A 15,302-nucleotide genomic window follows, 5' to 3' on the forward strand; every position below is an offset into this window, starting at 1 on the left:
AACGAGCCGTTTTTGCATATAAATTTCTCAACAAGTGGGTTTCTCGTCATCACTGATTAGGTACGAAATCTCTTTTTGTATCAGAATGTTTTTGAGTGGCGCTATATGTTATTTTTTTGGAGATTTAGTGTTTCGCTTCAAGTTATTTGAAGGTTTTCTCACAACGATAGCTATAACACTGTAAAAATATCATTTCTACAGATATTTTCTACAGTTTAAGTAATTCTTTACTCTTACTTTCTACAGTTTTGAACACTGTTGTTAAACACTGCACAATAAGTATTTTGAAGAGAGAGTAGAGCCAAAGTCTTTCTCTATTAATTGGGAGGGAGTAATTTCATTTCAGTAACAAATCTTAGAACTCTAATAATTAATGTTAGAAGGAAAGAATATCTCATCACATACCTGTTAAACTAGTTTTAAAATGACTAAATTTTATAAGTAAAATACTTATAAACTGGAGGAGCACTCAATAGAGCGTATACGTTCCCCAGTAGCTCAGCGGTATGCCTGCGGATTTACAATGCTAAAAACCGGGTTTCGATACCCGTGGTGGGCAGAGCACAGATAGCTCATTGTGTAGCTTTGTGCTTAATTCAAAACAACAACAACAACAATAGAGCGCATACCTCCACTCAGCGTTAATCATATTCGATCCTCAACATGTACCAAAATGTGTTCATATGTCCGTCGTTATCAACAGATGCGTACCATTTTTCGCAGGATTATGAAAAGTAATATTCTACATATGTTCATCTAATTTCATCAACTCCGATTTTTGACTGTATTATAGAGCAAAAATAGTGCAACAACTCAATCTTCACGTTAATACATATGATTTTTTTCATTTTTGTTTCTCTCCCTGACATTGACTCTCCAAAAACTAATTACATTTAAGTTGATTCGTATTTAAAATGCATACAATCTTTCCTCCAAACCTATTCAGCCGTTTTCGTGAAATGTTGCTGACGAACACACATACAGGGATGGATATAAAGGTGACGGAGGTAACACGATTAAAGCAATTAAAACGACAGTTATTTAAAATTAAGCCTGAAAAAAGCAAATTAAAAAATAATATACAGCTGTAAAGATTAATATAAATAACACATTTAAAATCATAAAGTGCTGCACCTTTAAAACCTTGACTACATTGATTTTAGGAAACGTCCACATAACTAACGTGATTGTCACATTTAACAATACAACAATCTTGCTATCTCAAGAACGTCAAAAACACGTTTCAGTCTGCAACGCATGACAACTTTTTACTTATCAATGAGATGAAAGGAACACTAAAATAGGACTTGAAGTATTTCTTATGTTTTGCAGAAATTCAAAAAGAAAATGGAAAGTATAAAAACCAATTTCTTTTCTTCTTTATCGCTTTTATTCAAATAAAAATAGAAGGATAGAGAGATGTAGGAAAGCCTGTGACTGGAAATATTGTACACAAAGACTCAATCTCACACGTGTACAGTGGGATTATAAAAAACTATATTTTATAACAGCCAATAAGTTTGTTTCAACACGTCTTCAATTTTAAAAGATCTTAGAAAAATAAGTTTCAATGTATACTCTAAAGTTTCGTACAAACTTCAAATGACTTTCATTTCCAACTAATATCTGGATTCTAGAATACTCCAAACGTTTTGGGGGACCACGAGAAGATGAGATTTCTATCATTTTTAATTTTAAAGCATTCTAATAGCAAAAATTAAAAATCGGTTAAAATTTGGTTTTCATTGAAATTACGTTTATACACAGGACAATTTCTTGACTCCCCCTTAAAACAACTCGATCCTGTTACGTACTACGATTTCAAACAGCTTGATATTTAATTTTAATTTAAAGTTAACTGAATGTTGATATGTGTAAAATTTATGATATTTACCAACAAGATACACACAGTTTTCTTTCTTAACACAAATATATTTTAATACACAAATAATAATACAATTTATAACATAGGTTATTACAAATAATAACATATAATACAAAAATTTTACAAAATTAAAAACAATATCGAGTCTTCTGTCTTGTCAAGAATTGAATATTTTCTCAATGGTTTGTGATGAGATAATGGAATTCAAGTTGTTATTGGTACAGTTCGCTTAACGGTTGGCTAGCTGAGCACACGCAACTTTTTCACCGACGAAAACATCTAATGTCCTTATATAAATAGCAACGTTCGAAGTTAATTATTTGAAGTTACCCGATTTGTAACGTTTATAAACATTCCCAGTTAAATATCTCCAGCTTCCCGATTGAAAGCATTAATCAAGGTTTATAGTATACTAAATGTAGCAAACCACGAATATAAAAAAAATATCTTAGCGTTTTAGTTTGGTTTATAAACTTGAGAGGAGAGCTTATGAAAATTTCAGTTAAGGCAAAAATGTTGGTTTTCAAGTACATACAAAGTGATCTAAAATGTATACTCACTTTGAATGATTATAACTCACTCAAACTTTCTTTTTTACAGGTGCAAGGTGTAACTGATTTGAAGTAATGGCAGAAGAAGACAAAGCTTTGAGAAAAGAAAGTTTATTTAAAGTGCTATTAGAAGTGCTATAATGTAGTTGAAGTGCAAAGATGGTTTAGAAGAGAGTTTTAAACAGATCCATCAACGCAACTCACCATTACTCGCATCAGAGATAAGTTTGAAACAAATGGAACTGTTCAAGACGTCCATAAAGGGCGTTCTATAAGACCGCGGTCGTCCAACAGTCTTACACGAGAATCAGAGTTGTTGGAAATTCTCCACCGATCTCCAAGAAAATCTGTTCAGCAAATAGCCCATGAGACAGGAATCCCAGAATCGTGCGTTCATCGCATGTTGAAGCGCGTTCATTGGAAATGTTTTATTTCGGCAGTATTCCACGCCCTCAATGAAGATGATCTTGACCAGAGAGTTGACTTTTGTGAGTGGTACCTGGCAAAACCTGCAGAGAATAACAAGATTGTCTAAAGCGATGAGGCCCACGTAAACTTACAAAGGGATACGTGTGGTGTGGATTATCAGCGTTGGGCGTAATTGAACCATTCTTTTTCAAAAACACAGTCTCTGGTCTTGTTTACCTGAACTTGCTACAAGAATATGTCGTACCACGCATTGAGAATAATTTGGAGATGAGTTTTATTTTCAGCAAGATGGAGCACCTCCCCACTACCATCGTAATATGAGGACCTATCTTGACGAAAATCTGCCGAACAGATGGATTGGGCGAAGAGGTAGCACTGAATTTCTCCCACGTTCACCAGACTTCACACCTCTGGACTTTTTTTTATGAGAATACGTCAAAGATAAGGTTTGAAGCACAAAATCTGCAACAATGAATAAGCTGATCGCAGCAATTGAAAGAGAATGCAACCAAATACCTAATGAAATGATTCATGAAGTTTACAATCCCATCTTTTCGTGTTATCAGCAGTGCCTAGATCAGAACGGTCATCAATTCGAACACATACAATAACTCTAAAGAATCTGCACTTGTCTTCTTAAACTTGGATTATAAAACCTAGATATATCGTGATAAACATTGTATTTATGATCATTTAAAATGCGTATACATTTTTTGGGACACCTTGTATATACGTAGTTGATTCTTACGCTCGAGATTAGGCGAGAATTTCGCAACGTGTATTTAACACTGTAAGTTACATGCATTTCTATATATATATATATATAACTAAAACAAACATCAACATTAAAATAAATGCATAACAGTAAATCTTTATAACAAAATCTCAGAAGAGGTACAATCATGTTACTAATTCCTTTTCTTAGAACAGTTTTCAATTAAGGTAAAGCCGGTCCTAAGAACAAGACTAAAGGTTATCTTAATATAACTTTAACATGTTGTTATATTGTTATATATATGTCGTACTACGTAACGTTGTCGTAAGTAAGTTTTACTCGTGGATTGACATCTGTATACATTATGAGATGAGCAATAAAGTATTTAATTTATCCATTTATGTTTTTATACTTCTAAACATCAGTAGACGTAAACTGAGTAAGGAATACAGTTTTCACAAAAAAATATATCTTTTTATGTTATGCTTTCAACAAATTATATTTGAAGGGAGTCTAAGACACTTGCCCTTCCCCAGTGGCACAGCGGTATGTCTGCGGACTTCCAACGCTAGAATCAATCAAGGTTTCGATACTCCAAGTAGGCAGAGCACGAATAGCCCATTGCCTAGCTTAGTGCTTAATTATAAATACATAAAGAAATCTAAAACATTTAGCGCATCATGATGATGCACTTCTTTTTTTGCGAGGTAGCATATTAGTTTAATAAAAATACTCGATCTTTCGAGTACTTTTGTTTTCTGAAAGTGGTTGTTCGTTTTGAATTTCGCGCAAAGCTACTCGAGAACTATTTGCGCTAACTGTCCCTAATTTGGTAGTGTAAGACTAAAGGAAAGGCAGCTAGTCATTACCACCCACCACAAACTCTTGGACTACTCTTTTACCAACGAATAGTGCGAATGACCCTCACATTATAACGCCAGGTTTGTTGTGATTGGGATTCGAACCCGCGACCTTCGGATTAAGGGTCGAGTGCCTTAACCACCTGGCCATGCTGTTCTGTTTGTGAAATAATAATAAATGAAATTAAATTATTATTTAAGCAAAACTTTCATATGCACTGAGAATAAAGCTTGTAACTGAAAAGTAAAAAGACAAGCACAATAAATACAGAAAGAGACGTTACAGTATATAAATCATAAGTGATCTTTCAGGACGTGTCGTCTCTGCATAGCTTCGTGTTTACGGCGCCTGACTCTCAATCTCAGACGAGTGGGTTCTATTTCCTGTTCCACTAAACATGCTCTTGGAAGCGTTATAATGTTACAGCTAATCTCACTATTTGTTTAAAAAAGAATATCGCAAGAGTTTGCAGTAGATGACAATGATCAGATACTATCTCTCTATTCTTTCACTGCTAAATTTATGGACGGCAAACGTAAGCAGCCTTCATGTAACTTTTTGTGTAATTCAAAACAAAACAAATAGTTGCAAAAAAATATTAAGAACTAAGCATCTGAACGTTTTCTAAAGTTGGAAGTTAAAAAGGCTTACATCTGTTTACGAATTCCTGTATGGCGCTGTGTGATAGAGCTGTGGAGCTGCATATTCAATACAGCGCCCGCTATTACTTCCGCTATAGCAAAAAAAAAAAAGTACAGCATCACTGCCGTTGTCGCTAGTGTTCAAACTGACATTTTTCAATATATATATATATTTTTTATCAGTGGATAATGTAAGAAGGAAAAACACAAATTTATTGGTAAACGGTAATACTTTATCGCTACAATAACATAATAGAGACTTCTCAGACCAGCCTATCCACATTTGGAAATGATGGAGAAAAAGCAGGTAACAACCCTATAGCCTTCTATACATTAAATGTTAGTGCATAGCGTATAAAAATAAATATATACGATGACAGTAATAATAATAATAGGTGTATATGAAATAACAAATATCTGATACCAGAATATATTACGCCTTTATTATTAGTTCAGTTTTATTATTGTTTTCATTTGTTGTTTAATTTCGGTAGCATTGACCTCTTAAAATAATGTTCGTCAATCCAACTACACTTGGCTTCAAAATGTCTTTTTCTGTTAAGAAAATGGGTTTAACGCCTCACTCGATGGAATGGGCATATTGAAGCAAATGAAGAGTTTGTTTGTTTTGAATTTGGAGCAAAGCTACACAAGGGCTATCTGAGCTAGCCGTCCTTAGTGTAAGACTAGAGGGAAGGCAAATATTCTTCACTACCGACTGCCAACTCTTGGGCAACTCTTTTACCAACGAATAGTGAGATTGACCGCCACTGTATAATGTCCCCATGATTTAAAGGGCGAGCATGTTTGGTTTGATTGCAATTCAAAACCGCAACCACAAGGTTACGAGTCGAGCACTCTAACCGCCTGGCCATGCCGGACCTTTTTCTGTGTCAACCACGGGTAATCGAACTATAGATTTTAACGTTGTAAATCCGTAAGCTTACAGCTATAAATAAAGAAAAATTTTTAAAAATGATAAAAAGAACAAGGTTGATTTTATATATTTTAAAGTGGATTATTCTTTGCTCAAGAATAGTGTTATTTGATGGTTGCTACTTTAGGATAAATTATGTGAAGATTTTGTCTCTTGTTTAAAACACATGAAGATATCTTCTTCATTGTCTTCCTCTGTGCTCTAATATGACAAAAAATCACTTAAATCTGCATTTTCTAAACTTTTATAACCGCTGTCTTATCCGAACGTTTTTAAATCATAATTTGTCATACAGTTTCTTCTCTAGCGTTCGAGCTAATCCAGATCAGTTTACACTATGGGAAAAACAATGATGAGAACTTGATCCTCATTGATAAAGGGAGCTTCAAACCACTTTTCCGTTCCTTAAATCAATGCTTTAACAAATGACTTGCAAGTTTGAAATAGTTTACCACAAATAGTTTTTAGTTTTGTCAACGATGCGGTAAACGTTGGAAAAAATAGTCCAATATAGGTCTTAGTTTCACTTAGAAGTAAATCCATCAAATGTACTAGAGGTCACGTGACGATTACGTACTCTTTGGCAAAGCTATATATCCAAAAGATGAAATGAGTGACTTCCAGTTTATCACTCACACTATTAACTGTACATTCTCTCTTTCTGAGTTATTATGCTCTCCATAGGAACGATTCGTTGGTAAAAGAGTAGCCCAAGAGTTGGCGGTTGGTGGTGATGACTAGCTGCCTTCCCTCTAGTCTTACACTACTCAATTAGGGACGGCTAGCACAGATAGCCCTCGAGTAGCTTTGTGCGAAATTCAAAAAACAAACAAACAATCCATAAGAACGAACGCATAATATATCAAATTCCAACGCAGAATTTGTGGAACAACAAAATTCTTATCTAGTTCTTGTTGCTACTTTAAGGTCAGTTACGGTTGCGACTATTTGTTCCTTAGTTTGTGGGCCTTTGCAAATGCCGATCGGAACACTTTCTTGAACGTGCTATCAATAAAAGTCTTTTCCACATCACATCTGCTTCTAAATTTTTCTGCAATGGACTTATAACCCACAACTGATGATACTGACAATCATGTGAAGGTTTTTTTATTTTCTTGTTCTAAATCATTTTATTCTGCTATAGAATCATCTACATCACTACTTATAGGTTAAAGCCATTGATTATCCTGCGAAAATGTATTCTCAAGACAGCTGGTAAATGTATTAACACTTTAATTAGAATAAAGTACAGATTCTTGGAAAAAGTTTATATGATGTGTTGCATGGCTTAGTAGTACCATTTGATATAATATTGCCTTATTGGCAGGATATAATAGTGAGAATTATAATAATTTATATATCCTTATTCGGGACTTCCCTAGTCGTAGTTATTCACAACACCTGTTGTTGACCAATCACTTCAACCAGATGAGATATGACTTTAAAACACTTTTAAAACACCTGACAGACTTCACGCATTGCAGGTCAGTAGGGAGAGTGTTCCAAAGCTTAGGAGGACATTCAAAAAAGCATGATCACCAAAATTTGATAGAGAGATATATATACATAAAGAGAATAAAAGAAAGGGAACTATTTGCGGTAGTTTATGATCTTTCTTGTACTTTCCTTATTATAATAATTTACATGCAGAGCATTTAAGCTATGCTTTATTTTAAGCATTATGTGTTATATCGATAAATCCTGTTTTATTTGAAGAAAATCTACAAACAAATTGATGTTTAACTTTCTCACTGCAGAATCTTTTTCTGAGCCTGTTACGAGGGTTTAGTGATATACATCATAAATTTTAATTAAACTAATTTTTATGAAGATAAATAAACAGATATAGCATAAAACATAGCTAATGACCTATATCTTAATAATATAGACTTTTAAATTCATAAATTTATAACTTATAAGGTAATCTTTTTCAAAAAACAAAACAACAACTAAATTTTCCCTAGCGCGATAACTGTAAGAATTTATCTTCAGGCATCCTCTTTTCACTCACTCAAAGCCCAGCATGGCCACGTTGTTAAAGCACTCGACTTGTTCTTCGAGGGTCGCGGTTTGACCCCCCGTCACACCAAACATACTCGCCCTTTCAGCCGTAGGGGCGTTATAATATGACGGTCAATCCCACTATTAGTTGATAAAAGAGTAGCACAAGAGTTGGCGGTGGGTGGTGATGACTAGCTGCCTTCCTTCTAGTCTTACACTGCTAAATTAGGGACGGCTAGCGCAGATAGCCCTTGGATAGCTTTGCGCGAAGTTTCAAAACAAACCAAACTCTCACTTGTTTACCACCCCTACAAAAAGTACAAAATTCAATGTAAGTTTTGTAGCATTAAAATGTCTTCCCTGTTGCTCGGGTTAACTTCTTCTGTTTAGCGGATTGCCAATGGCTTTTCAGAAAACTATTAATTCCTCTCGGGTTACAGATGACGGTTTTCAGCTAATTAAATGTAATTTGTGAGATTCCTAATATACAGGTTACTTAAGAGCAAGAAATCAAAGCTTAGAAATTATATCTGAAACTTGGTAGTTTATATAAGAAGATATAGAACTGATAGTAATAAGATTATAACTGCATTCATTGTGCTATATCAGTAATCGTACTTTAACTGCCTCTGGCTTCCGAAGAAAAGAATCCATTAATTTCATTCTTTACCAAAACACTAAATATATATTATATGAGGAAAAAGAATCCTGACTACTTTAACATACGTATAACATTCTCGATCTTTCCTGGCGCTCACTAGTAGAATAAATTTTAGATAACAATAAATCAAAGCATCAAAATGGTAATGTGTTTTAATGCTTGTCTCAATGGTGACACACTAGCAGACTAGTATATTTTTATTTTAAATTTATATTTGAGTCTTATTTTAAATTAGCATCAGTTGAAGAATAAATTTAATCATTCAGAATGTTTCTTGATGACGAGAAACTCACTGAAAGAAAAAATGTATATCAGAACGGCTGCTGTGGGTATTAGCACTGTTATTGATAAAGAGAGAACAACGTTTCAACCTTTCTAATTCATTTTTAGGTCAAGAAAGAGAAAGAGTTTTTGACCGTGACCATGTCTTAGGACGAGAGTATAAACGGATACGGTATTGTAGGTGGCGTTGCAGGTGATTGTTAGGTTATTAACTAGTATAGGTATAGAGGTGTTCCTTTATATTGGCTTAATTTTGGTTTTAGTTGCCGTATAAGTACAACTTCTTTGATTTTGCGTTGGTTGCATTCAACCAGACCTTTATGGACTCATACAATGTAACATCAAACAACTTAATAGTAAGAACGACAAGGAAAAGAAGGCCCGCCACAAAAAGAAACTAGATAAATTAAAGTGCCAACAACAAAAACGACGCCAACACGACGAACCACCAACAAACCTCGTAATTAGCAGATCCGACCGAAAATTAAGCAATGAAGAAATACATTAACTAAAATAAAGACTCATCTTAGCAGCAACACCTAGAAATATTTCATCCATCGTAATGAAAGCCTGCCTGGAAGACCTAGCAAGAAGACTGGTAATCCACTCTACACAAACTGAAAACATCAACATAACAACGAAAAACAACTACCAAGAAGATAACTTCGACAACAATTCCGCCGACAACCAACAACCTATCTTTCCAGGTAGAACTGAAAACATAATTTCACACAAAAGAAATCTAAAAAAACAACCTCTTACAAAAGGATATTAATTCTAAAACAACTTAAAACAAGACAACAACATCAAAATTCTAAAAGCAGATAAAGGCAATGCTATAGTTACAAGGAACACAAATTAATACATTAAAAAATCAACGACATCTTGTCAGATACAAACAAATTTAAACTACTAAATACAAATCTAACAAACGCACATGAAAAACAGTTAAACAAAATACTACTAGAAATGAAAAAAAAAATCTCAGAAAACATTTATTCTTACCTACGAAAGACCGACTCACGCACACCACAACTATACGACACCCGAAACTTCACAAACCTGATTGTCCACCATGACCCATAATGTCGGTAAATATATAGCGTAGGCATTTTCTAAATATGTAACTTCAGCCGGCTTATTTTTGAAAGACTCTTTTAACTTTGAATATATTCTTAATCAATTAAATCATAAAGCGTTAATGGCCAGTTTTGATGTAATCTCCCCTTCGCAGAAGTCCCAACGACTGAAACCTACAAGATAGCTTTAGAACTCTATATCCAAAACCCAAACCTATTGATACACATCCCCAACAACCAATTAGCAACTCTTATAGAATTCACTACCACCAAAACCAGCTTTATCTTCAATAACCAAAACTACCTACAAATAAATGGCCTAAGTATGGAGAATCCTGTGTCACCAGTTCTAGCCAACATTTTTATGACATAGACTGAATCTCAAGCGATAAAATCAGTCTTACACCCGCCACTATACTGGTACAGGTATGTTGATGATACAGTTGCTGGATTTACATTTACAGAACACATATTTAGTTTCCTCAATCACGTTAGCTCGATACATCCCAATATTAAGTTCACCTGTAAACAGGAAAAACTAACCAAATAGTATTTCTTAACTTCAAGATCACTAGAACTGATATACAATTCAAAACAGAAATCCACAAAAACATCACCCACACTGTATTATACATTCCCTGGGAATCATCCCATGAAACAAAAAAAAAAACTCAACATATTAAAAACCAAATAAATACAGCCACAAAACTATGTTAACCTGATAAAATTAAAGATGAAATCAACAAAATAAAACAACACTTCAACAACATCAATAAATTTCCTTAAAAAACTGTGGAAAAAATTATACACACACACCTAGACCAATAACAAACAAACAATAATAAATCCCAAGATGCAACAAACTACAAAACTTTATACTGCTGCATACCATATGTTCCTGATATCAGCGAAAAAATAACCAACATTTGGAAAAAAAACTTATAACAAAGCACAACATTCCAGTAAACACCAAATTTATTCAAAAACCAGGTACAAAACTAAAGTCCATACTATGCAAAAACTACATTAAAAAATACAACACCAACATAATTTATAAAATACAGTGCAACAACTGCTACGACTTCTACATTGAAGAAAGAAACAGAAAAATGGAAGCTAGATTAAAAGAACACAAAAAAAGCCTTCACACGTTTTTGAACACTGCATGTCAAATAAACACAACATAACCAGAAAACACCCAGATATTAAGTTGGGAAACAAACAAACGCAAAATCAAAGACACCCTACTTATACAGCAACTGAAACCAAAATTAAACCAATATAAAGGAACACCTCTATACCTTCACTAATTAATAACCTACCATTCATCTGTAACGCCCCCTACAATCCCGTACCTGTTTGTACTCTCGTCCCTAAAACATGTGTCCGTCAACAGTCACATTCAAATTCTATCTTTCTTAACCTGAAGATGACTTAAGAGGTCGAAACGTTGTTCTCTCCTTATCAATAACAGTGTTAATACCCATAACAGCTGTTCTGAGATACATTCAGATTTATTATTTAATCCTTGGCTTAAGATTAGTTATCAAAATTATAAAAATTTTCATTCTTCTCCACTCCCAAGTCTACAGCTTAAACAAGCTACAATGAGAACGCAAGTAACAATAGTAAAAGATATCTAACAATTTATTTTACCATTCTCACAAATAACACACTGTTTTGGTGCAATGGAGACATCTTTATCTCTTTTTTGGTGCCCCCCCCCTTCAGTGGCTCAGCGGCATGTCTGCGGACTTCAACGCTAGAAACGGGGTTTTGTTACCCGCGGTAGGCAGAGTACAGATAGTCCATTGCGTAGCTTTGTGCTTAATTCAAAACAACAACTTTAGGACATTTGACACGAGTCAAGGAGTAAAATACAATATAGATTTCAAAGTAATTTGTCTATTTTCTAGTATTAAAAGAGTTACTATGAGTAAAGTGCTATCTATATATATATGTATCCGTTTATTTTAATATCAAACAGTGACTATGTTCTCAATAGTTTTTCCATATCCATAAGAGGAATGAGATTTCTAAGAGCATAATTGTATAATAATGTAAACCATGTTTATATGTTTGGTTTTAAAAAGGTTTTGTCATTGCTTTGTATTTAATCAGTGTTTAACTTCCTCATGTTCAATCTGGTTCTATAATAATTTTATATCCTTGAATGACCATTTTGTTTGTTTTTTATATTATTCCACACTGTAAATCTAAGCAGTAAAGCGTAGCAGTTATTTAATTCTTAGGAATATCACACTTGCGTAACAAGACACAAATATATTAAACTGGGAAATGCCAAATAAAGTTGTTGTTTTTTAGCATAAGATATCTTAACTTAATTATATATTTTCTTCTAAAAAATTTCTTACAAAAGTTTTAAGTATATACAGTATTTGCAATGCATTTAATAGAGCCGATAATTCATCATTTTTTAACGGGGTTCTCTGCTGATTTTGTTTTTACATAGATGTTGTTAACGTATGTATGTAACTGACTTCAGTGACAATACAGAACATTGTACTTCATGAGTATATTCTGTGCGTCATTCAGCTTTAAAATTTCCCAGTGTTTTCACATTTCTCAATATACATTACATCCTATATTACTCTAAACATGATTTTTATTCAATCAGTAAGGAACAAAAGCTCTGAGATTTTACCCTATGAGATCTGAACATCAAACACCCGGATTGTAGCTACAAGCTGTGTTAGTACTATTTTGTACCCGTTCATTGAAAATAACAGCCTTTTATTCTAAATAGCAACATCCCTACCCTACTCATCTGAACGGCTGTCAAAGTATCCTAGACCGTGCTATTTTTCTCTTCTAATTCATCATGTATTTCAAAACTTTCAAGCTTTTGAAAACATAGGCAGATATTATAACCCTGTGTCTTTCTACTAGCACTATCAGAAACAATCGTAACAAGAGTCGTTTGGAGTTCGATTTAAATCCAATTTTTTTTTAAATCCATATATACAGTCGCTAGTGGAGTACACAAGTCACAAACTTGAGATGTTTACAATTAGACTAAAGAATTGACTCTGAGATTCAAAAACACAAATAACACTTCAATGCAATATATTAAGATAATTTGCTTCGCCCAAATTACCCATGACATCTTGAAAACTCATGCTAGTAAAACTAATAAGTAAATCAATCTGAGCAGGCAGCTGTTTTTTGAGTAGTATTCCTATAATGTTCACTAAACTACTTAACACTACCAGAAAGTTATAAATTAACAAGTTGGTTAAAATCTTCTCAGTCATATTAAACATTGTACATTCAATCATAGCTACTCGTAATCTGAGGGTCGCGGATTCGAATCCCCGTCATACCAAACATGCTCAACCTTTCAGTCGTAGGGACATTATAATGTTTTGATCAATTCCACTATTCGCTGGTAAAAGAGTAGCCCAAGAATTAGCGGTGAGTGGTGATGACTAGCTGCCTTCCATCTAGTCTCACACTGCTAAATTAGGGACGGCTAGCGCATATAGCCCTCATGTAACTTTGCGCGAATTTCAAACCAAACCAATTATAATACCAATTTTTATGTATATCATGATTAAAGAGACGTTTTATCTTCTGAAGGATTGAAGTTTTCATCATCTCTAAGTCGTATGGATCTGGCAACATTCGGCAGCAGTGTCGGAAAATTGTACTTTTAGCTCAGAAAGTTGGTTCTTATACCAAGTCAGTTGGTATCCTTGCAAATCTCCAAATAATATACAAATCTAACATGCATGCACATTTGCCACTTGACTGGACAGCTTTTGCAGACTCATCATAATTCTTGGAACTAAAGACAAAACTATTTCATTAATTTGTTATAATCTAAGATGGTTAGGCGGCAGGCTGTTGGCGTGTATCTCTCCTCGTCTTCTTCACATCAAAGTTCCGCCCAGAGTATCTCGTTTTCCTTATTAATTACGGAATTTCTGTTCAGTCTCTGATGAAGCTAATATAAACAAGGTTGTAGCTTTCTCTCTGCTGTGATGGCTTCAGTTTGTATATGTAAATATCGTGTTTGGTCGTGAATACAATAAATATATTAAAATAATACTATTTAAATATATATCGTAATATATATTAATATATACATTATAATAACTAATTCAAATGCCACGAAAGATGAAGAAAAAGCTAATATTCTCGCTAGTTATTACAAAGGTGCCTTTACTACCCCTAGTCTTAGCTCCGTGATTTCAACAAAGTTCACACCATTAATGTACAGCCACTCTACATGTAATTCCCAATAACTTATGTGTCACATATTCCATTCCCCCATACCAGTTCTATCATCCAGTTTATTTCTGAAGTCAAAATAATAATACACATGAAACGCCTATAAACTTCAGCTTTCAGTGAAGATGGCATTCATAATTTAAAATTGTGTCTTGGGCTCTCATCTCACACCTCTTTATTTAGTCTGTTTCTCCAATCAAATTATTACTCTTTTACATAAAGAGTAACCATAATTAATGTTTTTTTCTGAGCTTTGGACAAATAAACACGAATTATTCCCTTGAATTATATTGGTAAATTGCTGGAAAATATAAGTTCTTCAAGGATCATGTGATACTTAGAAATTAATAATCTTTTATTAAAAACTCAAAACGTTTTACGTTTGGTTTGGATTTCGTTCTAAGCTACATAAAGGGTTTCTACTGGAGCAGTTCCTAATTTAGCTGTGTAATACTAGAAAAAAAACAGATCTAGCCATCATCACCTCTCGCCAACGTTTGGGGTATTTTCACTAGCAAATAGTAAGTTAAACTGCCACATTATAGTACCTCCCGTGGCTGAAAGGGCAAACATGTTTGGTGAGACGGTAATTCAAACCTACGACCCTCAGATTGCAAGTCGAGTGTCCTAACCATATGAACATGGAAGGCCAACGTTTCATGTAAACATAGGTAAACTGGGAATCACCAAGCAAGACTACGATAAACACTTCCAAGGTTTACATTACAGTCTTGAAAATGTTGTCATCCCATTTAGTGTTAAAAGACAAAACTTTCGTATCTCTTTGACACAATGGTCTGAAGCTTAAATTACCGATCTATAATATACCTATTCCAGTAATTCGTTAAATCTCCAATTTTCTCTATAACCGTTCCGCAAAAAATTAAAATTAGCAACTTGATATCCAGCTTTTGCTTGTTACAAGTAGGTGTGCTGCAAAGTTAAGTCCTTATTATTTCAATGTTTACAAATAAACATATATATTCGATTCACGAGTGTAACGTAG

The sequence above is a fragment of the Tachypleus tridentatus genome, chromosome 11, assembly GCF_004210375.1.
Source record: "Tachypleus tridentatus isolate NWPU-2018 chromosome 11, ASM421037v1, whole genome shotgun sequence".
Lineage (NCBI taxonomy): Eukaryota > Metazoa > Arthropoda > Merostomata > Xiphosura > Limulidae > Tachypleus > Tachypleus tridentatus.